Source organism: Thunnus maccoyii, chromosome 17 (genome assembly GCF_910596095.1).
Source record: "Thunnus maccoyii chromosome 17, fThuMac1.1, whole genome shotgun sequence".
NCBI lineage: Eukaryota > Metazoa > Chordata > Actinopteri > Scombriformes > Scombridae > Thunnus > Thunnus maccoyii.
The window spans coordinates 16,823,968-16,836,692 of record NC_056549.1 but is presented as its reverse complement, the minus strand read 5'-3'; the positions used below and the strand labels follow the sequence as shown (position 1 = coordinate 16,836,692).

Below are 12,725 nucleotides of genomic sequence, written 5' to 3'. Positions count from 1 at the left end.
CTTGCTGTCTCCCTCCCAGCCCCCCCCTGTCTGTCTCTTATACTCAACTGTCTCTCTGTCTCTGTCTTGTCTGTCTTTCTTGTCCTACTCAGAGGTTACTGGGTAACTCCGATCCTCCTTCCTCCCCCTCCCCACCCTTCTTCTGGTCTTTCCGTCTGACCTACTCCATTGAAGCAGCTGGGATTCCATCACACACACCCCATACATTCACACAGACGATCTCGCTGTGCCACAACTGCCCTCATTTACTTGCTGTCTGAACGTACACATGTGCACAACAATTAGACTCCACGCACGCATCATGCGATACTCTATTCACTCTGTGGCTCTACAAGTTTTGCAGACAGTTGTCACCGCAGACAGCAAACCTCTCACTATTCAAAATCAGAAAGTCACTAGCAACAAGGCTTTTGTTTTAGCTGATTCTGAATGGGCCTATCAGCCGTGTATTTGCATGATCACATGCAGATTAAAGTGGGGTTATAAGAGGTCAGACTGAAGAGGCTGTTGTACTACATACTGCTGGAGTGATTCATGTAATTTCAGTAAAAAAGGTTTGTGTGTAGTGAGCATTTAGCAAGGTACAATACTTTATCCATTTCAGCAAATCAGGAGATCTTGTAATTGAAATGTGTGTGTGTGTCTGTGTGTGTGTGCTGGGGTATTCTTCTCACTGAAAGGCGGTGGGGCCTCCCTCTATAGGCTGCCCCTCCTTTGTGATCCATGAGAAAACCCTGCAAACTACGCCCTGAGCATGCACACACCATCACTAACATAATCAGACCACTTTCTTTGTGTTTTCTTGTGTGTGTTATTGCTCAAGCATATGTATGTGAATATTTTAGCCTTGATGTGGTGACACATTTTTGCTTGTGTTTTCTGTTCAAACACCATGTAGCTGTTCTCACACAGTTGATGTATGTAAATGTGTACAAATCAGAGAAAAAAGGGGGAAGCCCAATAGTAATGTGGGCTGAGGAACAAGAGGGGAAAACGGAGATGGTATCAAAAAGCAAAACTTTGCACAAAGACCTTCAAAAAGGACAAGAAGAAAGAGATGGGAAGTAAAGTTTGCATCCACAAAATGCTGAAAGATTCTTTGATGTGGTGAAAGCTGGGCCATTTTGCTGAGTAGCGATGCGAGGTAGGATAGAAAAGGCAGCGTTTACAGAGACAAAAGAAGCGAGTGAGAGGAGATAAAGGCAGCTGAGAGAGAGAAGTCAGGGGCGGAGGGTATGGGGAACAGATGAAGCGAGAAGGGTGAGAGTTAGATGGAGTGTGAGTGTGAAACATCCATAGGTAAAGACTCAATAAAAACAGATATTAAACACAGGAAGACAGACATGAAAACATACACAAAGGCTCAGCGGGATTGGCGGTCATGCCTAATTTTCTCTCCCCTGGCGTCTGACCCAGGCGCTCCCTACTGACCCCCTTTGAAATTCAAGCTGGGATGAAAGAGCGTGAAAGCCAGAAAGAGCAGTTAGAGGATATGTTTGTTTGACCATGTTGACAGACAAGACTGACAGAGTTCGATCTCTAGCTAAAACATGTTGTTGTGCATGTCATCTCTGTACCATAGTATGGTAGCGAAACAAGAACGAACTAAGAAAAAATAAAAACCAGGTCAACTAATGGCAATAACAGCTGAAAGAGCACCAACGCAAGAAGCCAAAACTGACAGGGAGGCGTGCAACCGTTAAATAAGTCTTTCCTATATATTCATTCAACAAGGAGACTTTTACAGCCTGATTTTAGCTTCAGCACAATAAAAGGCGGGTCACTCTTAAAACGTACACGCCTGTTGAGCGGGGAGTTAAAACGTTGTTATTTTACGAGCAGGTTGATTTGTACGGCTGATCTCTTGGTGCCTTCAGAGGAGGTGGCAGTTTTGTTGCTGACTTGAAGCGTTTTATGTCCACCGTCAGGGTGGATTTGTAGCTAACGGTCCGTTTCCTCCCAGGCAACATAGTTTTAAATCTAATGCAATCTAACCCCACTGGCCTGTCACCCCCCCGCCCCCCGAAGTTGGCAGGACAATAAGCTGAAACTGAAACAAGCCTGTAGGAGACTGGAGAGTTAGTAGGTTGGCGGGACAACATTCAGTGAATGTTTTCCTGTTGTGGCTCATGACTGTTAAAGCGAGCGGCAAAACACGTTGTTTTTTCTTCAAACTACCTGACTGTGAGCTTTAAATGTCAACATCCTCTTCAGTGCTTTAACCTGGGTGTGAGATTGTTTTATCAATATTTAACTTTGTCTGATGAATTCTGGTCAATAATCCCTTGTCTTCATGTCTGACACTATGGCTGTGATGTTGCATAGAGCAAACAGATTTGTGGCTGAACAGCAAAGCAGTCAGTCATTCAGTCTTTACTGTCTAACACAAAAATACCGACAGCCATTTCTTAAAGTAAGCAGTTTTCTAACCATTCAGTTATTCCACTTTATTATCCCTGTTTTGTCCTGTCTGACTTGGCAGGTGTAACATGTGTCTGACATGTTATCAACAAAATAATTTCCCAGTGGAAAGCTCCATCCAGCCACTGGTAGTGTAACACAAAGACAGAGCCCTGGCAGCCCTCAGACTACATTAAGAGCCATTACCATCCAGCCGCACTGTCTCCACTCATATTGACTTCTAGCCCTTCTCCAGAGGAACCTCTAAGGACCAGCAACATCAATAACCACAAGGCCTGAGTGTGTTTCTGTCTGTGTGTGTGTACAGTTTGTGTGTGTCCTAGGCATACTGATAAGATGTCTCATCGGTCCCTTGCCTTATGATGGCTTAAAGCAGGCTGACATCATTCCGCATGTGTGTGTGTACATGTAATAGTGCATGTGTGAATATGTGCCTGCAGCTGTTTCTACAACCTACTGCATTTAGACAACAGACCTGGTCATATATTACAATCTGGACCATAAAGGAGGTCTAGATTATTGTATTGCATCCCTTTATCTTTGTTGTCTTTCCTTCTGATATTCACACATGCTCGTGGATATATAGGTTATAATACAATACATACATGTGCATGCATGTGCCTATAGTCTACATGCATGCAAGCATGTAACCACATATAACTTATTACGTACACGCATATACACACACACATCACCACATAGCATCGTCTGCACACACAACAGTATGTTGGCTGCTGCACTGGTTTCCTGACCTACATTTCAACACCAGGGCTGTCTGCTCTTCTCTCCTAAGGGTCTGTGTGTGTGTTTGTGTGTACACTCTCCCTCTGCACACAATCGTTAATCAAATTTCATAATTAACTTCACACACAAAATGCCATAAATCTGACAAAAACACACAGATACGATACACCACGGAGTGCTGCGCTTGAAGTGGTCCTCTGTGTGCATGTGTATGTGTGTGTGGAGTGTTTTTTGTGAGTTTAAAGCTTCACACATAAACCTCACAACTGGCTTAATTAAAAGTAAGAGGTGAATGATGCCCAAGCTGGAATAATGACAGCAATCAATAGGTAGCAGCTGGAGTATTACTTCATTTGCTTTAACAATATGATTCATTAGCATCAATATTTCACTGCCTGTTTTACACTGAAGGTGTGATTTACCAAGACGACAGCAACTAAAGTATAATCTCCAATCACCTGCAAAACACGACACAGAGTGAACGAACAGCATGAGTGAGAAAAACAGAAAGCAAGGTAATAAATATTGCTCTGTTTCTACAGTTGTACATATAAGCTAATGTGTACAGTAGTGTGTCATGTCTGCTGTTACCACAACCCTTGTGTCGAGCTCGTGCTGCTGACGAGAGGCTCATGTCTGATTTAGACACAGAGGCACAGAGACAGACTGAGTTAATTTAGGTTAAGTGCCTCCAGTAGCTCAAGGGCACAAAGCAACAAGCCACCTGGGGCTAGCCTGCATCACTGGGATCACTGAATGTGCGCGTGTGTGTGCGTGTATCGGGTCGAAGTGGTGTACCAATGGGAACAGGTTAAAGCCCTATCAACTACAACGTGTGCATGTGTGTTTTTCTACACTTCCTCTGCTACAAGAGCAAAACTGACACTAAAGCGTTTGACCCACTTCCCACATGGCACCTCACTGCTCATCAGTAACAACAGTAGGTCATTTGGGGAGGGGAGGGGTAGTCGCAGCATCAAACCATCCAATCAAGAATCAGAAATACAACCAATTGACCGATGACTACAAATTATGGAAGTGAACGAGACTATCAGCCTTGAGGCGGAAGCACAATCACAAGGTTAGATTTGAAATCGGAAGTTCTGGTGGCTGGCATTGATCACTGGCATTGACCAATACGTTTGCAATGCATCACTGGATTTGGATCTGCTAATCAGGCCTTTCACATTGATCCAATTTACACCCCCTCTCTGTTAGCTGCTTTGTTAAAGAATGTTCTGCAGATTACACTGCTTTCACAGGTTAAGAGAGACTTTCAACCCCTGCTTTGCAAATCTCTGTCCAGAGGAATGTCTTCATTTGTACAAAACAGTCTAACATCTCCTGTAATTTTGCTCTTTTCTCTTGTTTATCTTTGTAGCCATCACATACCCTTTATTGCCTCCCACCTAGGTTATGGACCAATTTGAATTAGTGAGACATTTTGGCATCTAACTTCACGTCAAACCAGACCTTCTTGATTTCTGTCACAGTCATTTTTTCAGGTCCTGTAATCACTACTAACAATGTTAAATCTGTCATGTCTCCAACAGCAGGACTTCAAGCTCCACAGTGTGAACTTTTTCTTTTATTCTTCAGTGACATTCTTATGTATGAAACTTGCCTCCATATAGAGCTTAACAGGCAGCCTTATATGGGAATTTGGGGGGGGTGTCGTTAATAATCACATTTCTCAAGTGGAAACAAGCAATTCATGAAAAGTTTGTGTGCTGAATCTGACTTGGAACAATATGACCAACCCTCATAGACATCAGTTAAGAGAGATTAAATGTTCTTGCTGAGGCCCAGAGTCATACATTATATTATTGATTATTGTATGATAGCAGCACCAGCCCTCAGGCTATCGATTGAATCACACTATAATGTACCTGATGTGACTGATACAGAGTATAATAATAATAATGATCATCATCATCATCATAATTATGATGTGATATTGCATAAACTCTCTCCAAGGACAAACGGAGGTCATAGGTTATGGTCAACTACAGCACGGCCATTCCTGGGCTTGTAATGATTCAGTGCCTCACTTAAGAACAGGGTAGGAGGGCAGATGTCTACTGACGAAAACTATGTTCTTTAAATAGTTTCTCTAAATCGGTTTTATCATTATCACCATAAGTACTAGACATACATGTTATACTGTAGTAATACAACCCTGCCATAATATAACAATGAGTGTGTTATAATCCCAGGGTAAAAGATAGAGGGGTTTAAATATGTCTCAGGACAGGCTTAGTGCTCAAAGGATGACGTGGATCAGTATCATCTGTAAAACACACCTATGTACGCAGGCAGACACACACACCCACTGAAACCAGCGCGTGATTGGTGGTGTGATCTGACTTATCAAACAGATATGGGGTAAATCTGCACAAGTGTGTATGTACGTGCACATTACTAAAACGAGGCTCCTCAAATGATAATCCTATCCTGAGACCTTGTCTGGGAAAAAAGCAGGACCCCAAATCCACTTAACCCCTCCCTCCTTATCTCCTCCACCCCCCCCTTCATTCTTCACTAACCCACCCCTTCGCCTACCCCTCCCTCTCCCTGTCCATCTCTCCATCCCTCCCCCCTTCTGTCCCATCTGAGCAATAATGGAGGGATGGAGGCATTAATAGAGAGAGCAGACCTCTCTTGGATGCAGTGTGTGCGCCCTTCTAATGAGCCCCCAGGGAAACTGGACTAGCTCCTTGATCAAATACCCCCAGAATTTAGGACCGCCATTATTCCAAATTAAATTCCTTGTGACACCCCATGTGTCTCTTTCTGGTGTAGATAAATGTGTGCGTTCTGTCTGATGGGCAATTAATCAGATTCTAATTATATTTGGTAATTACCATAACTCCATCAACATGTTAATTTTGTGTCACACACTAAGGCTTTCTTATGTACCATTAAGTAATTTCTATATTGGTTTAAAAAAAGGATGGTTCACAGATAATCAACTTTGAAATATCACCAAAAGTGAGGACTGCTGTTTCATCCACTGAATGAGTCCCTCTGCTTGTCTGTGTTATAATGCCACCTTGTGGGGAAAACGAGTAACAACGGGAAACAGATGCAATTGGTTCTCCAGTGTCGTCCAATGTAACTCTTTGAAAAAAAGTTAACAACAGCCTAGGAATTTAGCTTCTGCTATAAACAAACAAAATTAGAGTAAAACTATCATCAGGGCACTCTCCCCTGTGGTTTTACAAGCAAAGAAAAATGGCTATAGCTTTCCTTCCTCCACATTTGTTTTTTGTCTGTAACCTCAATCCATCTACGCATGTGGAGTTTAAACCCTCGAAAAGAGACGTTGCCATGGTGAGGACAACTCATTAACGAGACAGATTTAAAGAGCCTCTTAAAATCACTTTCTCTCCTCTCTCCCTTCTTGTGTTCCTTTTATAATCAGTCTCTATGGGGGGACATGAGCTTTTCAGAGGCTTTGCTTTCTGAGGCTTAATGGAACCTCCAGCTGATTGGGACATAAAGGAGGCCCGGGGATGAGGAGAAGGCAGGAAGAAGGAGACGGAGTCTGGGGTACATGGCGGAGAAGTGAGGGGTTTGGAGCGGATGAGAGTGTTGGAGTAATAAAAGATTAGCCAGGGTAGATGGTTGCGCAAAGAGTCTTGACCAAAAAAATCGTATATTGTAATATTACTTGTGGTAATAAGTATATTCACATATGTAATCAGTTGCATAGATTTATTTGGTTTACATTCGTTTTTAGTTTTCTTTTAAATTAGTTTATTTTGATTTTCTCTTTAAATTGTGATTTTTAAGTTCATGCAAATAAAAACAATATCGAGTATTGAGCTTAACGACAACAGTAAAAGTAAAGTACACAGTGCACTGCAGGGGAGGCTTATAGACTATGACTGGACATAACAATATACTTCAAAACTTGAAATATTCCTATTTCTATTAAATGATCAAAGAAACCGATAGGATCATTGTAAACTGTGCATCAGTGTTGTAGACACAATTTGTTGTTCATTTTGACACCAGCCATGATCAAATACAGTGAACTAAACCCTGTATATGGCTGTAACTAACATTATTTTCATTATAAAAACTGTAAAATGTCTCAAAATTGTGAAAATTGCTGATCACCATCACAGTTCTTACATTTGTTTTTGTTTTGATAAATGACCTAAACCATTGCTTGATTATCCAAATAGTTGCCAATTAATTTTATGTTGACTGACTAATGCATTCATCGACTAATTGTTTCAGCACCACCTCTGTGATCAGACTGCTTTACTGTACATCACTGGTACCCAAATAAATAATAGCAACCTTTTCTTTCAGTTCAGAGGTTAGTCTTTTTTTTTAGATTGTGCACTTTAAGTGAACCATACAGTAGGAGTCAGGAATGTAACTGTATGAGCAGACAGGGAAGCAGACTGGTCAGTAGGTCAAACAGGGCCAGAATCCTCAGTGGACCAGACTTGAAGCAGCATGAGGTGGAAAAAAAGCTCCCTCTAATAGCAGCTCTCATTAAAGAAATGAGCTGTGACTGAGGTCTGCACGGCCATGGAGTGCTTAAACGGACTTATCCTGCACTACAATACAATTAGATTTTTCAATTAGATTGTCTTTCTAACAACAGGAGGACTGTTGAACTGAGTGAGGCTGATGAAGAGGGAAAAAGCTGCTCAGATGAAGTCTTGGAATCGCATTTCGTTTTCAAGGTCTGTTGGCAATATGTGAGTGTTAAGACAGACTCTTGCATTCATCGTGTAACTGTTTTTGTGTTTAGGCTTGAGGAAAACAGATGTATGTCACTTGACTCCATTCATGCACATGTATGACATATAGAACAATAAACAAACATCAAACACACACACATCTAAGTATTCCTCAGTCATCAACATACACACAAACCATAAGGTCCTGTTCTTATTTCAGCTCTGCAGTGTCAGCTATGATGTTTTCATCATGTGTCTGCAACACAAGCCAGTGCACAGTTAAACTATCGTCACTTTGAAAAATCTGAGCAACAGAAACCAGAAAGACGAGATGAGAGAAGAGGGAGAGCGAGATCGTACACGCTAGCTGAAGATGTGCATGTATCATCTCATCAAGAGCTTTCTTCATCTTGTTAAGCCAGAGCCTGGGTGCCATATGGTGTAGTACTCTTACCCAACCTCCAGGAGGCTCCCTATGTCAACAGGGAGCAGGCAGCAGGGGTACAACAACAAACTGATGATACTACAGTAAATGGAAGTTAATTGAGTGAATGAAGACACAAAGAAATGAATAAAACACAAACAAACAATGACTTGAACATCATTATGGAATAATTAGAACAGAAAGGAAAATCTGCCCTGAGAGAAAGGGATGCACAATGAAAATGTGATCAAGACAGCTTCCCGTTTCCCTCCTCTGACACAGTCAATTGAAGGATAAACGTCTCAGTAGATCCTAGTGATTATCTGGCTCTTATATCCTGATGTGATAATCAAGCCATTAGGTAAAACTCAATTCTACACGTGGGAGCTGCGAGGGTCTCTTACACCTGATCCCTCCTGCCATACACGTTCTCCCTGACTCACTCCTCTTCTCTCTCCTCCTCCACTGCTTCCAGTCCCCCAAATGAAAAGCCAGCTGAGCCCAGACCCACTCTATTAATCTGACAACATTATCTATTTACAACAATCTGTCATGCAAACTCGCACAGAAAAACAACAACTTTTTGCTGGGAAATCCAAAGGCACACTAGCTTCACAGTCTGTCTATGTGACTTTGGATCTGTTTTTCAAAACAGGACGAAACAGGATATAACTGGTTTACTGAAAGCGTCCTATTTAAGTGATTCTCATATTTGAATTTAATTTGACCAATTACATGATATTATATGTGGTAAAAACAACGTAGGAAAACCCTTTTAAAACCAACTGAGGTACCACAAAATTTAACAAATATGATATCTTGGGGATACAAAGTTGTCATTTGAAAGCAACAATTAGCTTTTCTGAACCTCTGACATGTTTTACTTTTCAAGTGGCAGAAACCACCAGCCTGGCATCGCCAGACTAGGCTCGGCGGATTCGTCTGGTTCTCAGGCTAAGAAACCGCAGTTTGCATTGAAGAAGAACTGGATGCCTAGCATGAGCAGCAACAGCAAACATGGCTTAACAGACAATGAAAATAGGTCCACCAATGCAAACTCAAACTCAGTCAATGCAGAAAATATCTATGAAGCACCAAACACTTCAGCAATAATCGCTAAGCACTAAAGATGAAAAATGAATGAAACAACATTTAACACTTGCTAATGTGATAATTGTCAAGAAAAGAAGAGCTATAGCTATTGGTTTGTGGAAATTACATTGTTTTTTTTTGGTCATTAAGTATTGGAGAAACTGAAATTTTGACCTGACGATGGCGCTAGAGGAAAGGTTAAGGGATCACCAAAGTCAGTAGGATTGATCCTCCAGACATCACGAACATCTGTACAAAATCTCTTAATCCATCCAATAGTTGCTGAGATATTTCAGTCTGGACCAAAGTGGTGCATCAACATTTCCATCCTTAGAGCTGTTACTGTTGTAATCTCTGGATTAATGAACACAGACACAGAGAGGCACGCACACACACACACACACACACACACACACACACACACACACACACACACACACACACACACACACACACACACACACACACACGCACACACACACACACAGAGAACTCCACCCAACTCGATTACCTCCCGATATTCGTCAGTGATGACTTCATTAGGTTGTGCTCACACATGATGAAATAGCACCTGGTTAGTCAATTACTAGCCAGCCATTACATATTAGGCCTTTAACAAGCAGAGACGTCCCCGTCTGTTAGAAACACAGAAAGCTATTACCCACTGATTACTCCTCACCTCCTTTATCTCCCATCCAAATGAATGTCTGCAGGGAAGTGTACAGGAAAGATGTGGATTTGACTGCAGTAGTCTTTATTCACAATGGATAGACACAAAAACATGCACTGACATGCACTCATTAACACAGACACAAACAGGGTTAAAGACTTCATGAAAGGATGGAGGAGGGAGAAAAAGATTGAGGTAGACAGAGTTGCTTTGAAGGAAAACAGAGCCTTAACCCATTTTACAGTTGAATGACCCTAACTAAACCCCTGACCCCTGTTCCCGAAAGTGTGTGAGTGTGTGAAAACTCCTTCTTCTCTCCATCTCATTAAGCTGTGTGTCATGCTCTCTACTCCATTGTTCTTCCCCCTCCAACCTGCTATTGGGGTTTTTTTTTTTTAAAACCACATTCAGGACTGAGTGTGTACTTGTCTTTACTCATCTATGTTTGTGCGTGTGTGCATCTGTGTAGGTATAAGCCTTGAAAGGGCAACAAAAGAATCTCATTGTGTTATTATGAGTGGTGTTTCACCTCACCTAAAACCCCTGAGTCAGAGGAAAGACAAGCTGCTTTGGTCACAAAATTGTCTTTGTTCAGCAAGATTAGTTAACTGGCCAGTGTGTCACATTTACGTCAAAAAAAGAGTGTAAGACATTGGTGCTCTGGTTTAGGGTAACTAGACTGGTTTAAAAGACGGGGGAGAAGAAATGGGCAGTGTTTCTTCTTTTGTCTCGTGTCACATTTTGAGGAAGAGAGCTGGGAATAGATGGGGGGGGGGGGGGGTACTGAAGGCAACCAAAGGATTAAATATTTCTGTATGGGTTGAGAATTCTCCTAATTTTTCATCTAAATAAGCCGTTTAATAACCCATTGGATTATCTGAAAAATTCATTGTCACAAAACAGGGCTGTTTTTCTTAGATTGTGAAAAGACATTTTGGTTTTCTCAGGGCAGCGACAACATGCAATTTATAGGAGATTCGAGTTTTTGAGTGAATATGTTTTTAATGGGACTGTGGCTCAAATAAGAGATGAACCTGCAACTCTGACAATGTTAATGCCATCCTCAATTTGTTGACCTAAAAAAACTGGTTTGAATCACCCTGAAAAGAAGGGAAATGTAGAACACTGTAGGGGAGACAATGACAAAGAGCTGAGGCCCAAACCACAATTATATTACCCAAACTGATTTTCAGCAGCACTTCCCCCATAAATGCGGTCAATCCATTTCATTTGGTTTCATCTAGTTACTCCACAAGCCAAGCCTCCCTCAGGTGTTCTTCCCTTGGGAGCTGTTGGCATTGATTGGTCGATAGCTGAACGTGCCTTCCCACTAAAGGATTACGGGTGGATCCGGTGGAACACCTGCTCCACCTCTAAACTGATATTAAAATAAACGAGGATTTGAGGGGAAGTCAAGGAAAGAAAAAAGTGTAACCAATGACATCTAATGCGACAGAATTAAGATTTATGTAAAGAATTGGTGAATTGTGTAGAAAAGGAGGGTTAAGACAACACAAGGCATGCAAGGCAGTAAAAACAGATACAACAGATAGAAGCAGTGGACATACAGGAAGACAGAAACAAATACACACAAAAGACGTATTACCCAAACTCCAATTTGTGCGTGTTTGTGTGTATAAGAGTCGTCTGTTCAGCGGCGCATGAATACAAAATGACTGGAGTGGTTGATTCAACCTACAGAGCCCAGACAATACTGTACCCATGGCGGCGACATCTTGAGCTGTCACGGCGTGTTAGCCAAAGCAGGCGTGAGGACGGGCCATGCTCGTCTGGCAGTGTTTTGTTACGCTAAATGCACAGGAATAAGGGACTCAATTTTGGACAGGCATATACGGAGGATGACATTGGAAAGTACTTTATGGGAGGGGAGGGGTGGGGTAAACAAAGACTCATATGGGATAACTACAAACACAGAAAACAAGTTACAAAAGCTGTATTGTTAAAAAAAAACGTCTCTTAGCCTTATTTCTCCAATTAACTTTTCATATTTGACATTTTGTTTCATGAATTTATAGATCACTGGCATTATACTCAGTGACTATAAAATAGAATAATGTCATATCCTGTGAGTAGTACTCCTTCAACTGAATATTGATTATGTGACAAAAAAAAGTGGAAAAGAAGAACTATGAACCGAGGTCAAAGGCATTTATTTAAGCCTCTATTTTATCCTTCCACACTGTTCTTACTCTCGTGATGGCTCCTTTATGTAGTGGCAGAGGTGAAAGTGGGTCACCTCTGTAACCCCAGCAGTGTCAGCTTCATCACCCCCATACTGTCAGCTCGGTTACTCTTCCCTGCAGGCCTGGCCCATCACCTCCAGCTGTTAGCTATTGTGTCTTGTTCACAGGGGTGGCCACCGAGGGGGACCATCCTCGATTATGATGTTCTACTGTCTCAACAGAGGGGGAAGCAGGGTCTGGATGCAAGCACGCACATGGACCCATATACACAAACATGCGCTCACAAAGAGGCCATGACTCAGATTTCACTGACAATGTGCTGTACTGCAGGTCATGTATTTATGCATTAATGACAGAATTCATAAAAGCCCTTGTCTCAGGGTCATCCAGTTTGTGCTTGAAGACTCCTACCACCACACCAAAGGCCAAAGGTCTCAGATGTCACAAAGCCACAATCTGCATCAGTG

General features: G+C 41.9%; 1 protein-coding gene across 10 annotated transcripts in view; it reads right to left on the bottom strand.

The window, feature by feature from the left end:
• Positions 1–12,725, bottom strand: part of nhsl1b (NHS-like 1b) — a 110,698-nt gene that overhangs the window by 30,606 nt on the left and 67,367 nt on the right. The gene's annotated exons all lie outside the window — the stretch shown is intronic.